We start from the raw sequence: 24,746 nt of genomic DNA on the forward strand, positions 1-24,746 counted from the left end.
TGTGTGTGTATGTGTGTGTGAGTGTGTGTGTGTGAGTGTGTGTGCTGTTATGCAATGCTGTACAGGTCTTAAAGTGTGTGTTTGTTTCCCCCACAGGTGGCGAGGTGGGTCAGGGTCTCGCCTGTATTCAAACTGAGGTAGGTGTCCATACAGACACCGATGATGATGATGATGGTACTGTTGAGGCACAGGCTGGGTTGTCAGAGGCTGACACTGTGCCAACATGTGTCATCACCCTCCTAGACACTCCAAGCCTGCACACAGTTACAGTGCTCCTACAAACCCCATCACATGTGGCCATAGCAGACGGACAGTTGGCGGTTTGTGGCAGTGACCAAGAAAGTGTGGTGTCCATGCCAACTGTGTCAGGTCACAGTCAGCATAGCCAGATGTCCGGCAGGGCACCACATTGGCTGATGTACTGTGGTGCTCGTGGGAGGGCCGCAGGTCATCATGCCCCTGGCAGAGGCGCCACAACTGGTACTACCAGGAGCATGTTTCAGGCCATAATGAAGGCACAGACACATATGTAAATGTACACCAGACAGGGCCTGAGGCTGCAGAGGTCTGCTTTCTCATCTGTAAGTGGCAACCTCAGTGAACTTCCTGTTGCCCTCCGTGAACAGACTGAGGTCATGGATAGATGGTGGGGTGAGATGGTGGTCCTCCTCAACCGTGTTATGTCTGTGCTTGAATGTGTGGTGGGAGTGGTTCAACGGCCGCATGGACATAAGCCAGAAACACCAGCAGCTGGTGGTCAATATGGATGTGCCAGGACACCAAGCCGCTCCCGTAGTGGCAGTACCAACTCCAACACACCACTGGGGGTGTTGTCCACACCACACCACAGCAGGCCTCATGCACATGGCCCTGGCCAGTCCCAGGTGGGACATGGTTCCAGTGGACATTTGTCATCATCAGGGGAGCGTAGCACCTCAAGGTCTGTACCTGCACATGCACATGAAACCCCTGGCAGGCACAGTCAGTGTGGCCATGGCCAGAGGCAGTGAACTGTACACCCTGCCAGGTATGGTCTGCAGCTGTCCAACAACACCTGTATAGGGCAGCCACATGGCAGAACTGTGTGTGTGCATACCCACACACTATGCAACCAACCACACCTAGGGCAACCCCATGCCAACACACACCACATCACCATGCCCCAATCAATGAACCAAACCCCTCACCCACACATATGGTGACACATGTATGGACCACCTTCGGCCTCTGGCACACCAGCAACACACCCTGTGCATATGATGATACCTGTGCCACATCACTGTCATCCATAACATCGATGCAGGGACAGGCTAAAATGGTTCTGATGCACACAGTGACTGCAATAACGTGCTGCAATGTACTGCAGTGTAAGATGTTGTCAGGAGTTATGTGTAATGCATACATGTCAGGTAGTGTAGCCATGCAGCTATGATGCATTTCAGCTGTTAGTAACACTGATTGTTATCTCCATAATGTTATCCATTTGTGTTGTAGGTGTAGATGTGTCAGCAGGATGATGGTCTGCAGTCATATTCCACAAGGGTATGCTACTGTAGTGACACCATGGCCGTGACATATCTGGTGTACAGTTGCACACATGTCACAGGTTTGTATAACAATTATTGACAGTGCAACATTGACCGGTGGCCTGCTGGTACATGTATAATCTGCACCCTTATGTCAACCCACCCACATACACACACACACATCCTTACTTGGCAACACTGTGTCTAGACCCCTACCTAGGTATGTAGTGCTACTGAACTGTGTGGCTTTTATTGCACACATGACACCATGTTTAGGGTGAGGTGTGTACCAGGTCACATGTTACATGCAGAACATCCACATACATGTACATTATGGTAATGTGGGATGTCATGTTTGTATATGGAGAACACATTGTGTGTCATATCATCATATTTATTGACTGACACATAACAGGCAGACACACATCTTAGAGACCTGGGTGTATTGTTGCTAACTAACTAGTCTGTGTGTCCAATGTGTTACAGGTAGGCTGCACACAGCACATGTGTAACTGGGCTGTATCCTGTTATCAGATACCTGTATGGGTGATGGTGACAGTGGTCACCAGAAAGTGGTACGTGGACCATATACCGGGTGTACCATGGTGTAATGACAGTGTACACAGCATCCAAATTCCCCAATGGATATTGTACACACTGGAACCCATCTTGATACTCTGACATACCCACTATCACACATTGCCCATGACGCCAATACAACCCATTGCATATCACAACAATGGTACCACAGGGATATCCATGTAATGCACATGCCACAGGCATAGTAGGGTGTTGCAGTGCAATGTCACACCTATGGGTGACAACAACAATATCTGTATTACTGTGTGGCAATGTGTATTGTAATAGGAGTATGTGGTCTCAGCTTGGAATGGTTTACCATACAGATTCATAGATTCGTAGGTAGGTACTAGGCTATTGGCCCAAGGGCCTACATAAGCCTAGCGAACAAGGTTCCCTGGCTTACTCCACCCAAGAAAGTTATTTTCCTGTGCCACTGTCGAGCAGAGACACAGAAGTGATTCCCCGGGCTGTATTTCCTATTTCCCATCCACTCATCAAGATTTTTCTTGAAGAGTGCTAATGAAGAACTTTGCTTTACATAGATGGGTACCCTGTTACAGAGTATGGGAAGTCTCTGGGACAGGAATCTATCCCTCCAGCATGTCCCGTTTATTGTGGTGACAAGGTTTAGGTCCTTAGAGTGTGTAGCTCGGAGGGATTGGGACTTCTTTAGGTGTAGCATGTCCAACAGCTCTGGGTTTGACATAGCTTTATATGTTAGGCAGAGATCACCTCAGAGTAGGTGATATGCTACGGAGTAAAGCTGGAGTTTTTTGAGACGATCATTGTAGGGCATTTGTTTGAGGCCAGTAATCCTCTTTGTGAGGTACTTCTGTGGCCTTTCCAGCTTCTGCAGATGTCTTGTGAGGTACATTCCAAAAGGGGTGTTGTACTCTATAATAGGTCTAATGAGTGTCAAGTAGAGGGGAACAATGACCTCTATTTTCCTGGATGCGAATCCTTTTATGATGAGGTATGCCATGTAAAAGGACTTCCTGACTACTGTGGCGATGTGGCTATCAAAGGAGAGACTACTGTCTACCTGGGTCCCAAGGTCTTTTATCACACATTCGGTGTTAAGTAGATTGCTGCCTATGTGGTAGTTCATGGGTACAGAGTTTTCACCAAAGGAGATGACACTGCACTTTTTTTGGCATTGAACTTGAGGCCATGGCTCTGACACCAGGCATCTGGTCTCAGCAAGGCCCTTCTGTAGGATGTCCACATCATTTGGGGATTTGACTATGGCTCCTAATTTGCAGTCATCTGCAAACTTCATTAGCCAGAGGCCTTCTGTGTTAGCCTGTACTTTAGAGAAGTAGATACCAAACAGGAGAGGTCCCAGGACTGTACCCTGTGGTACTCCACTTGTTACTGGTTTGAGGTCAGATTTGGAGTCTGCAACCTTTTCAGTGTGGGTTCTGTCAGTGAACCAGTTGGCAACCCATCTTGTGACACAGGGATTTATACCTAGTTTAGTGAGTTTAGCTATAATTCCAGAATGGGGGATGGTGTCGAAAGCCTTGGCAAGGTCAAGATAGGCTGTGTGAACCACCTTACCCTCATCTACGGCTTTGGTGACTGCCTCAAAGAAACCAATCAGGTTCAGGAGGCATGATCTGCCTTTCACAAATCTAAACTGGGTGTGATCCAGAGTTTGGAGGTTGCCTATGTCTTTGCTTATGAGTTCCATGATGATACGTTCCATGGCCTTGCAGACCAGGCTTGTCAGGCTAATAGGGCAATAGTTCCCAGGATCAGTGGTGGCTCCCCCTTGGTGGAGTGGGATAACTGCTGCTGAGCACTATTCAGTGGGCACAAAGCCTGATGTGAGGCTATTACTGAACATGTTGCTTAGGTGGGGAGCCATTTCATTTTGAAGTTCGTGTAAAACGCAGCCTGGTTTATTGTCCAGTTCCCTGGATGCTGTGTTTTTGGCTTTAGAGAGTGCAGCTTTTACCTGCGTAGTTGTGATTACAGGGACTCTGCATTCTTCCTGTATAGATATGGGCCTTTTAGGGGGTGGGGGGGTAAACTTAGTGCTGAACCTATATGCCTGGATGTTGGCAATATCAGTTGGTTCTGTAATTTTTGTGCTGTAACTCAGAGCAGATCTGGTGTAGCCATTGAGATTCTTGACATAGCTATAGAATGCTTTGTGGTTGTCCTTAGAATTAGTGGTGATTTTATTTTCATAGTTAGTTTTGGAAGATCTTATAAGGGATCTCAGCTTCTTACTGAGCCTGACCAGGGAGCTCCTGCACTCATGGGATTTTACTCTCTTTTGCAACAGTTTCATCCTTCTGTTGTACAGTTTGTTTATGGCAGGGGACCACCAGATTGGCTTCCATGCAGACATACACACATATACACACGTGGCAGACCTCCATGGGATTCCCATGCCTAACAACCCATTTGTACAACACTGTTGTGCTGGTACTGCAAGGCACATGTAGCTGTTAGGGAGAGGAGTGGAACAGGCTACATGTCATGTCCAATACAGCAGCGGCCACATCTGATTATGGCAATGGGAATGGTGGTGGTTGTGAAGGCTGTCATGGAATTTCCAACTACAAGTGTACTAACACACAAACAATGCTATCCTCAGTAATGCACATGTATACGTGTCAATACTGTGGTGCATTGCTTCAGGTGGTCATAGCTGTGTACCTGGCTGTTGTCCATGGAGGGACTGGATGTGAAGGGGGTGTGTGTGTACATTCGTATCATGACACCTGCCATGTGCCAGCAGGCAATCTATCAACAGACACCACGTTAGTGACTGGCAGGGTGAGAGTGACATGCATCAGCCAATCCTCTGAGTTCCTTCTACACATGGCCACCAAGGTGATCCAGTTGACATGTATGCAACATGTCTTACAACACATGGCTAGTGTCTGTGATGGAGACCTATACCCAAGCATGTTCAGTTGACTGTGGTAGTGTAGTGTAGGTACCTGTGGCATGTGGCCCATAAAGGGTGATGTCTCCTATATGTGACAGATAGTACACAGCTGGTCACACATGTCTGTGTCAATCAAGCATAGGTTGTCCGTACGTATCCCAGTTGTTGACCTGCTATCTGCACATCTGTAGAGGGACTGACAGACACCAATTTGGCGAGTAGCTATGCATTAGGATGAATGTGTCAACAGAAGGATGTTTGACAATAATAAGTATGCCATTACTACATGTTGTAAGCCCTCACTAAGATGTGCTGTACCAACGGTACTCTACAGTTACATTCCACATGTCTGAGTATTATCCAGTAGGGGATATATACATGGTGACACAGCCCACACACCAGGAACATGACAGTGAGCCCCCAGAGTGCAGCTATGCTCACAGGTGTGCTTGTTGTCAGCAGTAATGTTAGCACTGCACCCTTCCTTGGAACAGCACTGTCGACAGCAGTAATGCCATGTTACACTGCATGCCTGTGTGACAGCATGTACCCTAGGTTGCTACCCCTGCATGTCACACATTCATATGGATAACAGTGCTGTGCAGGCCTCATATACTTGTGTGTCCCAGACATGACACTCAATACCCTTTGCTACTGTAATGAGAGCACATAGACACATGTACTGTATATGGCAGTACATGCACATATTACAGATGTTAATTCCCAGGGTTTGACATAGCCTCTGTGCAGCCAATATGCCACAGAGTATAGCTGGAGGATGTCTAGATGGTCAGCATAGGCCATCTGTTTGATGCCTGTGATACTTATAGTGAAGTATTTCCACTGTCTTCTCAGCTGTCACAGCTGACTTGCGTGGTACATACCAAATGGGGCATTGTACTCTATACAGGGTTCAATGAGGGATGAGTACAGTGGGACAATTACCCCTTTTTCTGGATGTAAAGCCCTCAGTGATGAGGTGTGCCACATAGAAGGATTTCCTTACTGTTGTGGCTATGTGATTAATGAAGGTGAGACCACTGTCCACCTGTGTCCCTATGTTTGTCAGCACACTTTTGGTGTTTAGTGTACTGCCACCTATGTGGTAATTCATGGGTACATGGTATGTCCAAAGGGGATAACTATACATTACTTGGCATTAAGCTTGAGCCCAAGGCTCTGGCACCAAGTATCTGTTTCTGTAAAGCCATGTTGTAGAATATCCACATCATTTGGGGATTCAATAATGGTTCCCAGTTTGCAGTCATCTGTGAACTTTGTTAGCCAGAGTTCCATAGTGCTGGCCTGTTCTTCAGGGAAGTAGATGCCAAACAAGAGCTTTGCCAGGACCAACCCTGACGTACTCCAATTGTCAATTGTCTGGGGCAGGGATCGGACATGGCTACGTTTACAGTCTGGGTTCCGTTGGTAGCTCAGTTGGCAACCTATCGAGTGGCACAGGTGTTTATGGCCAGCTTTGCATGTTTAACTATGTCTCTAGAGTGGGTGATGTTGTCAAAGGCCTTGGCAAAGTTCAGATAGGCTGCGTGTACCGCCTTACCTGCCTCCACAGCTCCGGAGACTGAATCAAAGTAGTCAAACAGGTTCAGGAGACAAGATCGGCCCTGCACAAGCCCAATCAGGGAGGGTCCAGTGTTTACTGGTTGCCAATGCCTTTGTTAATGCATTCCATGCCCTTGCAGATCAGGCTCATCAGACTGATGGAACGGTAGTTCCCGGGATCCAAGGTGGATTCCCCCTTGTGGAGTGTGATGACTGTAGCTGTGCACCACTCAGTGGGATAGTAGCCTGAGGTGAGGATATGATTACACATGGCACTTAGGTGAGATGCAGGGTTATGTAGTAGTTCATGTACTACACAGCCCGGGATGTCATCTGGTCCCATGGATGCTGTATTCCTAGCAGTGGAGTTGGTGGTTTCCACATGTGTGGCCATGATTACTAGAATTTGGCAACCTTTTTTTACTGATATGTGCCCTTTAGGGGGTGAGGGAGGCTGAATGTGGCACTAAATCGTTCTGCCCTGATATAGGAACACTCCTTTGATTCAGTATATTTAATGCCAATCTGTTGTAACACAGAGCAATTCTGAGCATTGCGGAATAGATCCTGGACATAACTATAGAATGCCTTGTGGTTGTCTTTGGAATCTATGGCAATTATATTTATGTAACAAGCTGTAGCAAATTTCGAAGGATAGTAGCTTCTTACTGAGGCTGGTAAGGGTGCAGTTTCCATTTTGGGATTATCCTTTTAACTGCAACAATGTCTTCCTTCTGTTGTATAGACTGTTCATGGCAGTGGAGCACAAGATTGGCTTCCTTGTTTGGAGGACAGTGTTTCGATTCTATGTGGGATGGCACAATTCATGCACAAGTGGATGTGCCCTTACAGTGCCTTAGTGTAGGATTCAGCAGTTGCACTTTCAGCTCCCATCTCCATGGGTTTCATGAGATTTGTCACTTCTGACTTGAGTAGCATGACATTGGCTTTGCAGAGGATATTCATGGAAGATCCTTACTGGTTGGTGGGGGTGGGATGTGGATGTCAACAGTGATTACCTAATGGTCAGACCTGACCTATGAGGGGTGGCCACTGTTGTGGGGCACCTGACACCCATGTTGGTAAAGACCAGGTCTAGGATATTGGAGACCCTGGTTGGACAATGGATTAGTTGATCCAGGGAGTTGGAATGTATGAGTTCCCAGAACTGTTGGTAAAGGGTGGTGGTATACAAGTTGTTTTCCCAGTTAATGACAGAGTATTTGGAATCACCCACTATTATGATGTTTGATTGTATCTTAATATTGTCCAGTATGTTTATAACGGTGTATTGAGAACCTTGGACCATGGAGGGGGATCAGTAGGTAGCTACAATTTGGATTGCAGTCTTACATAGTGTTAGTTGCATCTGGTGATTCTCAGATGAATTGGGTTTGGCACTAGGCTGGAGGTGTGAATGACCTTGGTGAATATGAACACTCCTCCACCTGTAGTGTTGTGGTCTTAGTTTGTTGCCTGACATGTGTGATAAGGGTTGTAGGCAGGTATTACAGGTGTGCTCTCTGGAGCATGGCATCAGGTCCCAGTTACTACACAGGTATCAATGTTCCCCATTTGTATGTGTGGCTCAAGAGAGTGCCTGTTTAGATTTAGACTTCTAACATCGAGTTGCATTACCGTCCGTTTTGCATGTTTGTATCTGTTACAGTGGTGGTTTTGTCCTTTGACCCTTGCCTAGATAAGGTGCTACGGGGGTGTCAAGAACTGTAGCCAGTAACCTGAATCCCAGGGGGCAACACGTGCAGTCCGTCTCTGCCAGAGCATCGTGGTTTGTACATCATGTCGCCCCAGGCAGACAGATAACGGATCCCCTTTGAATGACATCAGATGCTTAGCCACTTGTTGAAGTCAGTGCTGTGTATATGTATATGTGTGGTATTTATATGTATATATGTACATATATATCCCCACATATGTATGTGGATATGTATATGTGCATAGATATATGCACACACATATCTGGCTACCATATGTCCAGAACATGGAGTGCAGTCCTACCTCAGTACCAATAGTCCTAACACCGTAGTGCAAGGGGATATCACGGATGTATTGCCGGTATATATGTAGACTATTGCCACTGTTATAGGGGTGTCTTAACATACATGTTGGGTGTGGGAGGTCGCATCTGCTGTAGATATGTGCACCATTGCCTATGGACAGACATCCTAGGGGCAGCATAGTACAGACCCACTGCTAGCACAGTAATGATCCTGTGGACTACAGCAGGGTTATGACCACTATATGTGGCTAGTGTGGCACTCTGTGGTCGGTCCAGAAGTGTACACATGTCCCCTCTCTCTTGGTTTTCCAGAAGCTACAAAGCAGGCCATTTGTGATGGCACCCAGGAAGCACCCCTAGCTCCTCTTGAGTGACGGTTTATTGATTTTTTAAACTCACCTTTACTGGCTCATTAAAGCCTAGTGCTCCTCATCGGGTTGTCCCCTCCCTGCTGACCTATCTCTCTTGGTTTCCCAGAAGCTACAAAGCAGGCCATTTGTGTTGGCACCCAGGAAGCACCCCTAGCTCCTCTTGAGTGACGGTTTATTGATTTTTTAAACTCACCTTTACTGGCTCATTAAAGCCTAGTGCTCCTCATCGGGTTGTCCCCTCCCTGCTGACCTATCTCTCTTGGTTTCCCAGAAGCTACAAAGCAGGCCATTTGTGTTGGCACCCAGGAAGCACCCCTAGCTTCTCTTGAGTGACGGTTTATTGATTTTTTAAACTCACCTTTACTGGCTCATTAAAGCCTAGTGCTCCTCATCGGGTTGTCCCCTCCCTGCTGACCTATCTCTCTTGGTTTCCCAGAAGCTACAAAGCAGGCCATTTGTGTTGGTACCCAGGAAGAACCTCTAGCTCCTCTTGAGTGACGGTTTATTGATTTTTTAAACTCACCTTTACTGGCTGTACGTCCATTTTGCCTAATTATTTTATTTTATGTTTTGGTCCTCTTGTGGGCAGCACACACATGGCACCAGCTAAGGTTGCCTTTGTCCCTTGCTTACCTGCATTCTAATAATTACCTCTTCCCCTTTCATCTAATATTGCTACTCCCTCCTGCCCCTGGTTGACCTGAAGTCCCCCTCATCTGCTAGCCTTACTATTGCTACGACGTCCCGCTTGCCTTGCCTTTTCTGTTTCCTCACTGTCTCTACATTACTTTTCTGGCTGTTGCACTCCTTTCTCTCTTCTTCCTTCCTTATGATTCACCAAATGACTGCATCTTGAATATTTCTACTTACTTACTTTCTAATACCCCTCTCTGTGTCCCTCTGCAAACTGTATATTTTTCTTACTTATACCTTGTACCTGTTATATTCTTGTAAACTGCCTTCACCTTTCCATCTTTCTTTACCTAACTCTCCTATACTTACTGCTTAAACTACGTAGCATATGAAACTCGTAGTGTTTCAGCTTCCCTGCTAAGCTGATTGATTACGCTCTCTTCTCTTACTGTTTCCCTGTGCACTTGCCTCCCGCCCCTATCCTAAACCCTTCATGCTATTGGTTTTCCCTTCTGACTCCCCTCCCCCCTACCCCCTCGAACTCTACATGTAGTGGCTTCCTCTCTGAGGTGCCATCTTTAAACTAAACCTGGCTTACTGTAGGTTCCCCTGGTTGCCCGTGTGGTGTGCTGCCTGTAAGTGATTATTTCAACTTAGATATTGCTTTATTTTGCTCTATTTATTGGCAAAACCTGTAAATAGTGTGTTATCTTGCAGTCGCTGAGGTCCTGACAACCTGAGTACTGTAAGCGCTGTTTTGTGGCAGTTTGTCGATGATTTAACCACTGCATTTGGTCGCTAGTGATTTCTAAAGCAATAGCTACTGTATTTAGTTACTAGAGATTCCTAAAGCCAGTATTTTGTGTGTGTTGTTCTGTTATAAGCTACCTTTGATTTTAGCTGCTGTATTCAGTCGCTAAGAGGTCTTACACCACGTGTTCTGTATGCTATGGTTCTATGGTAATTTGCCTTTGTTTTTAGCTACTGCACTTAGTCGCCAGATAATTCCAAAGCAAGAAGTATGTAAGAGCTGTTCTGTTTCACTTTTGCCTTTGTTTTTAGCTACTGTAGTCAGTCGCTAAGAGGTCTTACACCTTGTGTACTGTTAACAATATTCAGTTGCACCTTGCATTTGATTTTATTTCTGCTTTTAGTCGCTAAGAGGTCTACAAGCATTAATTAAGTAAAACGTTGTTCTATTGTTGCTTGCTTCTGATTTACCTACTGTTCACAGTCGCTAAGAGGTTGTTTCTCATTTTAAAAGCAGAAATACTACAAACACTGCTCTATTGTAGTTTATGCCCAGTACAGGGTGGACAGCGTTAACTCCTAATACATTTCTTTACTGATTAGAAATACACTGCACTGTATACCTTGTATGTACATATAATTATCTTTACTTGTAAAGTGAATGCACATTCAAGTAGCATCTGCTTTGAACCCTGTTTTGAACAATTATTTCTTGTACTTCCTTAAATACCACTGGTTATTTGTACTAATACATTATAACTGCTGCTGCTAGTAATGCATATTACCTTGGAATACCTGTTTCTGTGACTTGCAAATATTTTTTTTCCTTTCTCTTTTACCTGTATACTTCTTACTTTGGTACCTCTCTATCCACTCAAATGCTAACCACCTATGTTCTTTCTGTTACCTTTGGTTTTCCTAACCCTCCTTTTCTTTTTTTTGTATTCCAGCATTAAAGCCTAGTGCTCCTCATCGGGTTGCCCCTCCCTGCTGACCTATCTCTCTTGGTTTCCCAGAAGCTACAAAGCAGGCCATTTGTGTTGGCACCCAGGAAGCACCCCTAGCTCACCTTGAGTGACGGTTTATTGATTTTGTAAACTCACCTTTACTGGCTGTACGTCCATTTTGCCTAATTATTTTATTTTATGTTTTGGTCCTCTTGTGGGCAGCACACACGTGGCACCAGCTAAGGTTGCCTTTGTCCCTTGCTTACCTGCATTCTAATAATTACCTCTTCCCCTTTCATCTAATATTGCTACTCCCTCCTGCCCCTGGTTGACCTGAAGTCCCCCTCGTCTGCTAGCCTTACTATTGCTACGACGTCCCGCTTGCCTTGTCTTTTCTGTTTCCTCACTGTCTCTACATTACTTTTCTGGCTGTTGCACTCCTTTCTCTCTTCTTCCTTCCTTATGATTCACCAAATGACTGCATCTTGAATATTTCTACTTACTTACTTTCTAATACCCCTCTCTGTGTCCCTCTGCAAACTGTATATTTTTCTTACTTATACCTTGTACCTGTTATATTCTTGTAAACTGCCTTCACCTTTCCATCTTTCTTTACCTAACTCTCCTATTCTTACTGCTTAAACTACGTAGCATATGAAACTCGTAGTGTTTCAGCTTCCCTGCTAAGCTGATTGATTACGCTCTCTTCTCTTACCGTTTCCCTGTGCACTTGCCTCCCGCCCCTATCCTAAACCCTTCATGCTATTGGTTTTCCCTTCTGACTCCCCTCCCCCCTACCTCCTCGAACTCTACATGTAGTGGCTTCCTCTCTGAGGCGCCATCTTTAAACTCCATCTGGCTTACTGCAGGTTCCCACTGGTTGCCCGCGTGGTGTGCTGCCTGTAAGTGATTATTTCAACTTAGATATTGCTTTATTTTGCTCTATTTGTTGGCAAAACCTGTAAATAGTGTGTTATCTTGCAGTCGCTGTGGTCCTGACAACCTGAGTACTGTAAGCGCTGTTTTGTGGCAGTTTGTCGATGATTTAACCAGTGCATTTGGTCGCTAGTGATTTCTAAAGCAATAGCTACTGTATTTAGTTACTAGAGATTCCTAAAGCCAGTATTTTGTGTGTGTTGTTCTGTTATAAGCTACCTTTGATTTTAGCTGCTGTATTCAGTCGCTAAGAGGTCTTACACCACGTGTTCTGTATGCTATGGTTCTATGGTAATTTGCCTTTGTTTTTAGCTACTGCACTTAGTCGCCAGATAATTCCAAAGCAAGAAGTATGTAAGAGCTGTTCCGTTTCACTTTTGCCTTTGTTTTTAGCTACTGTAGTCAGTCGCTAAGAGGTCTTACACCTTGTGTACTGTTAACAATATTCAGTTGCACGTTGCATTTGATTTCATTTCTGCTTTTAGTCGCTAAGAGGTCTACAAGAATTAATTAAGTAAAACGTTGTTCTATTGTTGCTTGCTTCTGATTTACCTACTGTTCACAGTCGCTAAGAGGTTGTTTCTCATTTTAAAAGCAGAAATACTACAAACACTGCTCTATTGTAGTTTATGCCCAGTACAGGGTGGACAGCGTTAACTCCTAATACATTTCTTTACTGATTAGAAATACACTGCACTGTATACCTTGTATGTACATATAACTATCTTTACTTGTAAAGTGAATGCACATTCAAGTAGCATCTGCTTTGAACCCTGTTTTGAACAATTATTTCTTGTACTTCCTTAAATACCACTGGTTATTTGTACTAATACATTATAACTGCTGCTGCTAGTAATGCATATTACCTTGGAATACCTGTTACTGTGACTTGCAAATATTTTTTTTCCTTTCTCTTTTACCTGTATACTTCTTACTTTGGTACCTCTCTATCCACTCAAATGCTAACCACCTATGTTCTTTCTGTTACCTTTGGTTTTCCTAACCCTCCTTTTCTTTTTTTTGTATTCCAGCATTAAAGCCTAGTGCTCCTCATCGGGTTGCCCCTCCCTGCTGACCTATCTCTCTTGGTTTCCCAGAAGCTACAAAGCAGGCCATTTGTGTTGGCACCCAGGAAGCACCCCTAGCTCACCTTGAGTGACGGTTTATTGATTTTGTAAACTCACCTTTACTGGCTGTACGTCCATTTTGCCTAATTATTTTATTTTATGTTTTGGTCCTCTTGTGGGCAGCACACACGTGGCACCAGCTAAGGTTGCCTTTGTCCCTTGCTTACCTGCATTCTAATAGTTACCTCTTCCCCTTTCATCTAATATTGCTACTCCCTCCTGCCCCTGGTTGACCTGAAGTCCCCCTCGTCTGCTAGCCTTACTATTGCTACGACGTCCCGCTTGCCTTGTCTTTTCTGTTTCCTCACTGTCTCTACATTACTTTTCTGGCTGTTGCACTCCTTTCTCTCTTCTTCCTTCCTTATGATTCACCAAATGACTGCATCTTGAATATTTCTACTTACTTACTTTCTAATACCCCTCTCTGTGTCCCTCTGCAAACTGTATATTTTTCTTACTTATACCTTGTACCTGTTATATTCTTGTTAACTGCCTTCACCTTTCCATCTTTCTTTACCTAACTCTCCTATTCTTACTGCTTAAACTACGTAGCATATGAAACTCGTAGTGTTTCAGCTTCCCTGCTAAGCTGATTGATTACGCTCTCTTCTCTTACTGTTTCTGCCCCGCTTCGCTCCCCTCACTACCCCCTTACCCCACCCATCCCACGTGCCCTTAGCCATATACCTCACATACCACACCCCCTCTATATTTGCACCTATCCTAGACTCCTACCTCGTTTGCACCTCCCTCCCAACTATACCTTCCTCAATTAACTCTCCTAACTCCCTTCCCCACCCTAAGCTAGATACATACTTTGACTCATCCATCTAGTTTCTCTTACTTATTCTATAGTCTTAGCCTAATTCCATTTGTCTATTTCTTTCTTTCTCACCTCAACATGTCCACTAAAGCTTACAAACCTCCATCCAAGTCCTCTGTAACAGAAACTGCTCTGAAAAAGCTAACTCTTCTGCTTATTATTTCTCTTGCTCTCAGACTACCCTACTTCCTGGCCTGTTACGAATCAAACCCCAACTACCACTTTAACTACTCTCCCAAACATACAGCCTCTGATTTCATATGTCTAAACTTTACTCATTCAAACATTACATCCCCCCATAGCTACCTTCTAGCCAGATATCATAGGCTGTTTCACATCAAAATTCAAAATCTCTTGCTTAGGAAATTAAAATACTTACTGAACTTCCCTAACAAAGCTTACCTCGAATATAAACGCTCTACCTTGGCAGATGGGGACATTCACCCCAACCCAGGGCCCTTACCTACTTCATCTGACGTCATGCCTGCTACACTAAACTCTTCCCTACTACTACCAACCTCCAATTCAAATACTCTTCTCATAGGGCATCTTAATATTCGAAGTGTCAATAACAAAATCACCCATCTTCACTCCCTTCTTGAACACCACTCCTTTGATATTCTCTGTTTAACTGAAACCTGGTTAAAACCCTTTACTAAAGATAATGAAATCATTCCTCCAGGTTACAACATCTTGAGACTGGACCGCAAAACTAAAAAAGGCGGAGGAGTGGCACTACTATTCAAAACTGAACTAAATTTAGCTTTAGTACCCTATGATAACCTGGACATTACCAAGACTGAACTTCTCATCTCAAAGCTGCAACTAAACCCTAAAAAAATCAATCTATATTATCTGTATATACCTACCCCCTGGAAATAACTCTACTACCATAGAAAATATCCTCAGTTGGGTCACTTCCACCTACCCACAAGAAACCATAATACTTGGGGACCTCAACCTTGACTGGTCCTCTTTAAACACTAATAACCCAGCTTCTCATATTAACCTCCATGGCTTTACTCAGGCAATAAACACCTCTACTAGGATTAACAAACCTAACAACAAAGAAAGTATTCTAGATTGGATTTTCGTTAACAAACCTCTACTAAAATATCAGTCCGGAACGCTACCTGATGACTTTAGTGATCACAATCTAACCTAATGCCTCTAACAATTCTCCTATCTATAGGACCCTACGTGATCTCAAATGTTTCAACCCTATCCAATTTAAAACTGAACTAAATACCTGCAACTGGAACCTACTAAAGACACTTCCTCTTGAAGAAGCTGTTCTATACTTTAACACCACATTCCTAACAATTCTAGATAATCACGCGCCAAAACGTTCCATCCGTATTAAATCTAAACCAGCCCCCTGGCTATCTAAAGATACGAGACAAAAAATGTTACTTAGAAACAAATCTTATAAAATGGCGAACTAGTAAATCTCCCATAGACCAACAGACCTTTAGGCACCTAAGAAACAGTACCATAAAAAGCTATCTTCTCTGATAAAAGGAGTTATTATAGTAATATCCAGCAAGCAAATCACAATAACCCTCAAACATTCTGGTCAACCCTAAACAGACCTCTTCACCCTGGACAGACTACCACTCCGTCCCCTTCCGGGTCTGAAAAGAATTCCTCCCTTGATACTGCCAATACTTTCAACTCATTCTTCATTGATACTATTAATTCCTTGGCCTCCCATCTCTCTAGTGACAACACTAGCATGACCTTGCATCCTTCAAACTACCAACCTTCAGGCTACAACCCATCTCCACTGCCTTTATACAGAAATGTATCCACAAACTCAAACCATGCACCCCCTCGGCAGACCAGCTTCCATCTGAATTCCTTCAAAAAGCAGCCTCTGTAATAGCCTATCCCGTATCCATTCTCATTAATAGAACTGTAAATGAAGAAACCATACCTGACATCTGGAAAATCTCTCACATCATACCCTTACATAAAGGAGGTAACTCCTATGAATATTCTAATTATAGGCCCATAGCTCTCTTGTCCCCACTCGCAAAAATCATGGAAAAATGTGTTCACCAACAGTTAATGAACCACTTAATAAAAAATAACATTCTTACTAACTGTCAACATGGCTTTAGGCCTTTTCATAGCACAACCACCGCTCTCCTCTCCTTTACAGACTTTATTAACAAGAATCGTAATAATAACATCCTGTCTTCAGCTCTCTTTATTGACCTGTCCAAAGCCTTTGACATGGTTAACCACTCTCTCCTCTTAAAAATTCTCGAATCTCTTTCCTTAGAATCTAAGGCTGTCCACTGGTTTAATTCCTATCTCACCAACAGGAAACAGGCCGTCCTCTGGGATAACAAACTCTCATCTCTTCTCCCAATTTCACTTGGGGTCCCCCAAGGCTCTATTCTTGGACCTCTTCTTTTCTCCCTCTTTATAAATGACTTACAAGTAGCTATTCCCCAGGCTACATGTATACAATACGCCGATGACTCCACACTAATTTGCTCTGCTAAATCCATTCCTGAACTGCAAACTAATACTCAAGCTGTATTTTCCAAAGTTGAAACTTGGTTCTTAAAATGTTGCCTACTCCTAAACGCAAAAAAACCAAACTCTTACTTTTTAAGCCTACTACCAGATCCCCTACATTAGACTTCACTATCTTATCTAATAATGGAACCGTTATATCACCTGACCCTACTACCAAACTGCTAGGTGTCACGATTGACAACAATCTTACCTTTGACTGTCATATCAACAATACCATTAAATCTGTAAACAGGAAACTTGGCTCTCTCTATAGAATTAAAACTTTCTTAACCTCCCCAGCCAAAGCTACTCTTGCCCACTCTCATCTTATTTCCATTCTTCTCTATGCCTCACCAATCTATACTAACCTTAAGAAAAACAATCTCTCTAAGCTGTCTACCACTTACAATAATATAGCTAGATTTGTTACTGGTAAGCAATTCAGAACTCACCACTGTCTGAATCTGCAGCAACTTAACTGGCTTGAACTGACAAACATGTTGCTTCTTTCCCAACTTACGTTTGTCCAAAGAGCTTTCTACCAACCTCATAACACACCTGTACTTTCTCACCTCTTAACCCCTTATTCTAATCTTAACTCACTCCATTCATCAAGCAAACTGCTAGTTACCTTAACCAAATCTAATAACCTAGCTGGTGATTCCCTTTTCTCGAATACCATTGGTAAACACTGGAATCAACTTCCTACCGAACTTACTTCCATTGCATCTACTGTTCTGTTTAAACAAAAACTCAGAATCCACCTTAAAAGCCACTGGATGTGCCCCTGCTCTAATCCTGATTAAAAGTTAATTTCCTTTAGTTAACCCTCTTTTCTCTCTCCCTATTCTTTTGTGCCTCCTGCTTTCTCCCTTAGCTTTCTTTCTCCACCTATACGGACTTCTCCCCTATATCTTTCCTCCTTTATGGCTATGACTCTTTTCCAGAAAGTATATATCTTTTAAATCTGCTCTCTCTTTCTATTGTTGTTTCTCTTTCCTTGGTCTTACACTTTCTCTTCTTTGTGTTAATATATGTAATAATGTTTATATAATGTTATTTAGATTGTCTAGGAAGTTAAAGTCCTATTCTTTCTTTTTTTTTTTTGGTAACAACGTTCATTTCTCTTTCCTTGGTCTTACCCTTTCTTTTCTTGGTTTTTAAAATATGTTATAATGTTTAATATGATGTTATTTAGATTGTCTAGGAAGTTAAAGTCCTTTTCTTTTTTGGTAACAATGTTCATTGTCTACGTCCTACCAGTCTTTAATCTGTTATTTGTGCTCATGATGTATCACTTTTGTCTATATGTGGAGCTTTTCTCCCCGGGCCTCTGCTGAAAATGGAAATATATCCAGTTAGACTAGCCCGGTTAACAAATGTAAAATAAAATAAATAAAAATAAAAATTCATGTGAGACATGGACCACACCTCCCGATGTAGATGTCACTAGCCATGTACATGGATATATCACGACAATACTGGGGTATATATGCCCACACAGTGTATGAACGCACACATGCCAGTCTGTCCAGACACATAATACCTGGTGCTGCTGAGTTCACATAGCCACATACACCCAGTAGAGAATGACATACATCTGTATGGCATACCACTGCTTTGTCAGAAATACACAACAGTTATGCTGGCCTGGCAATAACTGGACATAACAGCACACTAGCTAGGCATGTCATGAAGTACTAGGCAAACTACAGGCAGACTGCCACAACTATGGAATACATATTGTATGGGGAAATACACATGTACCTGCGATTATAGCGGGCTCAACACGCAGGTCACAGCACAGCATAGCAGACACCTGTGAGAAAATGCATATCCACATCCAATGGCAATGTAGCCACAGCCACATATGATATGCAAGCTTAACACTGGAGCAGCATGTAACATCAGATAGAACAGGATGGAGAACAATGGCATCTACCACACTCTGTACAGAGGCCATGTGTCGTAAGTGCAATACACATACAGTCGTCAATAATCCTAACCCAGGGGTCTACAACCTGTAGATCTGGAGCCACATGTGTCTCTTCAACCTTGCAGTAGTGGGTCCTTGTACCTTTGAGGATTAATGGACACGCTACTGCACAACACACACACACACACACACACACACACACACACACACACACACACACACACACACACACACACACACACACACACACACACACACACACACACACACACAGACCCAGCAATCCCAACACAGGAACACAAGTACGGATATATGTAAGGTATTGTTCTTATACACTTAATTATACTATATGTAGTATAACTATATGGGGAACCACATATGCTCTGCTATCTTCATTGTAGGGGTCAGATAGCTGTTGTGCATTCCGATGACATTAGTTCAGTGGGTGTGGGGTCAGGAATGGCTCTTTGGATAGTGAAGGCCGCAGACCCCTGCCATCTGTACACAGACCACAGTACTGTACACACAAACATAGAATGTCCAGGTAATGCCCTCGGAAACAGCCCCTACTACACACATGTCCAGCAGTCTGTTATCTGACTTGCTGGTTATCAGGTATGCCGTCAATAACTAATGATGTACAGACCATATACACCATATATATGTGGGCTTCATTTGAACAACACATGTGTGCACCTCTGCAGTCTCGAGATCAGTATATGTAACAGTGTGCTGTGCCCCTGTAAGTCAGTGTATGGGGATATGCACCATAAGTATCCCAGGGTGTTACAGCACGTGAGGACCACCATTAGTAAGCTGCCTTTTGGTATGCAGATGTACATTACCATACATTTCACCTTGTGAACATTGCTGGCCTACTGCTTACTGCCATTAGTGTGATTGTGATGATTACAGTTATGCATTGTTATGTGACCACCAACCATAGTGTCAGCCCAGGTCTTTTCACCCTAGGGATTGCATGCAGAGTGTATTTAGAGGCCTCTGGGCTATACAACTGCATGACATACTGTGGATAGTTTGTTATGCTGTGGCCACATCAGTCTTTTCTGCTGAATTACCTGAAGGCCTTGGCATGGACCTCTAACAGATGTGATGATTTCGGACTACTGTAATAAAGGATATGTTTGAGTATTGCATTACTCTGTATGCATGTCAAAGCATAATCAGCTATATGACATGGCATATACAACTGTAATAGTACACAACTGAACCTTCCCTATGTATACCAACCTGTGTGTTGTGTTACATCCATTGACTTCTCTGTGGGTATATGTGTGAGGCAACACTTGTCTGACCTATGGGTGACTCATACAATGTCCATCGGATGAGGTTGCAACTGTAGGGATACTGGCTGTTCAGTATGGTGTGCACCCTCTGATTATGTATCTTTCTAGACATACGGCTGTGTGTGTCTGTGTCATTACATATATATCTATACAGGGTGGGGTGTGTGGGAGGAGTAGCAACTTGCCTAGTTAATAGGAACTGGAGAGTATAAAACTAAGCTGCACCCCCTCACCCCCCCTACTTATAGACTCTAACTCCAGGGTCGCACTACAGTGGGGGAAAGGGCATATACACTGCCTGTACTATTTTCAGTGAAATGAGTTTTGGTCAAATGAATTTTTGGCAAAATGAGTTTTCAGTCATTTGGTTTCGGTGAAATGATTTTCGGTGCATTCAGCGATCTGATAGTAATCTATATATATATATATATATATATATATATATATATATATATATATTAAAATATATATATATTTTTTTTGTATATATATATATATATATATATATATATATACATATATATATATATATATATATCTATACACATATATATGTATATATTTATATATATGCATATATATATATATATATATATATATATATATATATATATACATATATATGTATATATTTATATATATATATATATATATATATATATATATATATACATATGTCACATCAAAAAACTCTCCGAACATGTGAGAAGAAAATAAACTTATACAAATTGCAAAAGTATATGTCTATGGTGTGTAGGGTCCTGGGTTTCGAGCCTTGCAGACACTGTTTAATTTGTTGCTGGCCCGAACATGGGCCATTGGGTACAGAGTGATTAAGGCAATTTAAAGCAGTTCTAATAGGGGGTGCACAGATTTGCACGGAGCTAAGAACTGCTAACTTTCTGTTACAGTGTCATACACTCAGTTGGCTTCTATATTGCTTAACCTGTATAGGCAGTGCTTACCCCCATGCAAACCTGCTTACAACTGCTCAAAAGTGCCTTAATCACACTGCATCCAACGGGCCCTGTTCTGCCCAGCAACGAAATAAACAGCTCCTGCAAGCCTCAAACCCAGGACACTGCACACCATAGAAAAGGTGATGTACCGCTAAACCATGCCAGATATAAATAAATCCTATGTTTTCAGAAACATATAATCCAATCCAGTCATGCAACAATACAGAGAATGTATACCAGCATCTAGATGTATGTCTGTGTACATATATTAATATATAAACAGATAAAACATATCTATATCTATAGATATATATATTTCTGAAACTATATACATATATATGAATATATATGGACATATATACATGCAAATGCCTACATCGACACATATATGTGTCTACACCTATATGTCTACATATTCACAGCAAGTTACATATGTGTACGCAGATATATATATCTATGTAGGTATATACGGACATAGTTATATATATGTGAATGGAAAAAACAAAGTCACAAATAAAACACCGGAGAAGGACCCACCAAGTCCTGCAGTAAGCACACCAATAACTCCAACACAGTTCTGTAGGTCAAGGTTGTATTCCAACTAAACCAAACCTTTAAAAGCGGCTTAGCTGATAGTGTGGATATAAATATTCTTCACAAAATCCGATGTAAAAAAACAATTTATTTCAACGCAAACAAAGACAGATTCAATCACAAGCGCTTTCGCCTGGTCATACCAGGCTTTCTCAAGTGTAACTGAATTAAAAAAGGGACAAGCCTTTATACAAAAAACACATTGCCTTAATTGGATGTTCAATTAATACATCACTTGTAATTATAATGTACTTAATCCATTACAAGCTAAAACATTTAACCCCATGAAATCCATTGTGTGAAAATATGTTCTTAAAAAATCACTTGACTGCTGTTAATGCTCTTCAAAAACCAGCTAATCATAAATTGCTCTAAGAATATTAAATACATAAAACTTAAATTAAGAAATATATAAAAATGTTTCTGACAGTTTGAATATGCTTAAAAAGGTAAAATAATTAACTAATGTTTGCTGAATAACATCTCTTCCAATGAGCTTGACATGTAATTAACCATAAATATAGAAACAATATTTAAAAGTTTACTGAATGGACTTAAACAAATTTGATATTTCAGCTCTTGTGGGACCCTTTATAGGCAACACCATGCGTTGTTTTGTTTTTGTTGTGCATACATTAAAATCCAGTGAAACTATTTGAAAAACCTTTAAAATGCATAATATGAAAATGAAAAATGAAAATAGAAATGAAAATGAAAATAAAATAAATATGAACTTTAAAACAATTCTAGGGCGTTATAGCGTGCTCCTTTTCTTTTTCAATACTGGTGCCAAACTGGTACCCTCATTTAGACCAGGATGTCTTGTTGCGTTTAACTGCAACTGCCAAATAAGTTCCCTAATGGCCAATAGAGTTTCCCAGTCCCCCCCCCCCTTTGATCCTGCTGTATTTTGTCAATGACAAAGAACCTTATGGCCATTTGTGGGCAAGTTAACGAATGCCTAAAAAAGGCGTTTGTATCTTTGCCTTTGTTAATATCGTATTGGTGTTCGTATATTCTATGTTTGAGAGCCCTGTCAGTTTTGCCGACATAAAATGCCGGACAAGCCTGACATAGGCCAATGTAAACCACACCTGTAGTGTTGCATGTAAAATGCCCCTTGGCATATAAAGTTATGTTTCTTGCCCTGATGCGCACTTGAGCCCCTTGTAAAATGTACTGACATTGATTACATTTTCCACATTGAAATGTTCCATTGTGTCCAGTTGTACTACCATTCCTTGAATTTAACTCAATTGTTAAATTCCTTTCAAATAACCCTTTAAGATTTATGTTAGTTTTTTTAACAAACCTTATTTTTGTGGGGATAGATCCTGAAATTTCTTCCTGCTTGGTTACCATTGGCCACAGGTTCCTTATAGTTCTCTCTATCATTGGCGAATCCTCAGTAAAAGTGTACAAAAAATTTTTCGTGAAATTTATGCCCCCAGCCACATCCCTTTTGCAAATTTCAGCCCATGTACCTAGTAGTGGGGGATACTCCTGGTCCCTTTTTAGTATTATTTCTTCTTTGATAGATTGAAATAACTGCTCAGGGTAACCTCTATCTAAAAATAACTTTTTTAAAAAATCAATTTCCTGTGTGAACACCAAGTTAGTACTACATATTCTTGATGCCCTGATGAGCTGTCCCTTGATGATACCCATTTTTTGTTTTAAAGGGTGCCCACTCTCGAAATGCAAAAAACTGTTAGAATAAGTGGGTTTGCGGAAAATACTGGATATTAATCCCGTTCCTGCAGGGTTCTTGCATAATTTGGTGTCTAAATAATGTAACTCTGTGTTGCTTACTTCAAATGTGAATGAAAGAAAATCAGTAGAGTTATTTAAATGCTGCATAAATTCCTTTAACTGGTTTTCGGAACCTCCCCAAAAAATACAAATGTCATCCAGAAACCTCCTGTAGTGCTTAATGTGTTTGTTCCAACTTGTTGAATGTATGTAGTCCAACTCCCATTTGTGTAGTACTATATTCGCATAAGCCGTAGCACACGGTGCACCCATTGCTACTCCACTTTTCTGTTTGAAAAATTCCCCGTTGCAGAACAAAAAATGATTGTTTAGTACAATATCCATAAATTCAATAATTAAGTTGATAATACTGATGCTTAGTTTAGTTTCAGTAGCAATCATCTGCGAAAACCATTCCATGCCCTGATTGTGGGGAATACTTGGGAAAAGTTCAACTATATCCACCGTTACCATCAAAAAATTGGAATTATCCAAGTCGGTGGGTATATTACTTAAAAATTCCCATGAATCCCTGCAGACATATGGTAAAGAAGATGTGTATTCCTTTAAATGCTGATCTATAAATATACTTAATGGTTCTGTTGTACTGCCCGCTCCTGCAGCTATGGGCCGGAATTTTAGTGGGTCTAAGCTTTTATGCACCTTGGGTATTCCAAATAAGGTGGGGGTTCTAGGTTTAGGTACTAATAAGTAGTTGTATAATTTTTCATCTATGCAACCCTGCATCAAGTGGTCGTATAGACCATATTTTATTTTGTCAACCGAAATGTTCAGCTCATTTTGAGATACTGGTTCGTAGATTTCATCATTTTGCACCAAATTTTGCAAGTAATTCTCATAGTCATGCTGAAACATTAGTACAATTCCCCCTCCCTTATCTGGTTTCATTACTCTTATGCGCTTTTTCTTGATGTCCTGCATGATGTCCTCAAAAATACGCGGGAAGTTAGTAGAGGCTTGGCCCTTATTGCCCCTAAAACTTTCCCTCCAGATCTTTTCCACCATTTCCTCAAATATTTTTAACGAAGGATGGGTAGGGTAGAAAAAAAATTTTGTACACTTTTACTGAGGATTCGCCAATGATAGAGATAACTATAAGGAACCTGTGGCCAATGGTAACCATGCAGGAAGAAATTTCAGGATCTATCCCCACAAAAATAAGGTTTGTTAAAAAAACTAACATCAATCTTAAAGGGTTATTTGAAAGGAATTTAACAATTGAGTTAAATTCAAGGAATGGTAGTACAACTGGACACAATGGAACATTTCAATGTGGAAAATGTAATCAATGTCAGTACATTTTACAAGGGGCTCAAGTGCGCATCAGGGCAAGAAACATAACTTTATATGCCAAGGGGCATTTTACATGCAACACTACAGGTGTGGTTTACATTGGCCTATGTCAGGCTTGTCCGGCATTTTATGTCGGCAAAACTGACAGGGCTCTCAAACGTAGAATATACGA

Source organism: Protopterus annectens, chromosome 7.part0 (genome assembly GCF_019279795.1).
Source record: "Protopterus annectens isolate FY-2018-M chromosome 7.part0, PAN1.0, whole genome shotgun sequence".
NCBI lineage: Eukaryota > Metazoa > Chordata > Ceratodontiformes > Protopteridae > Protopterus > Protopterus annectens.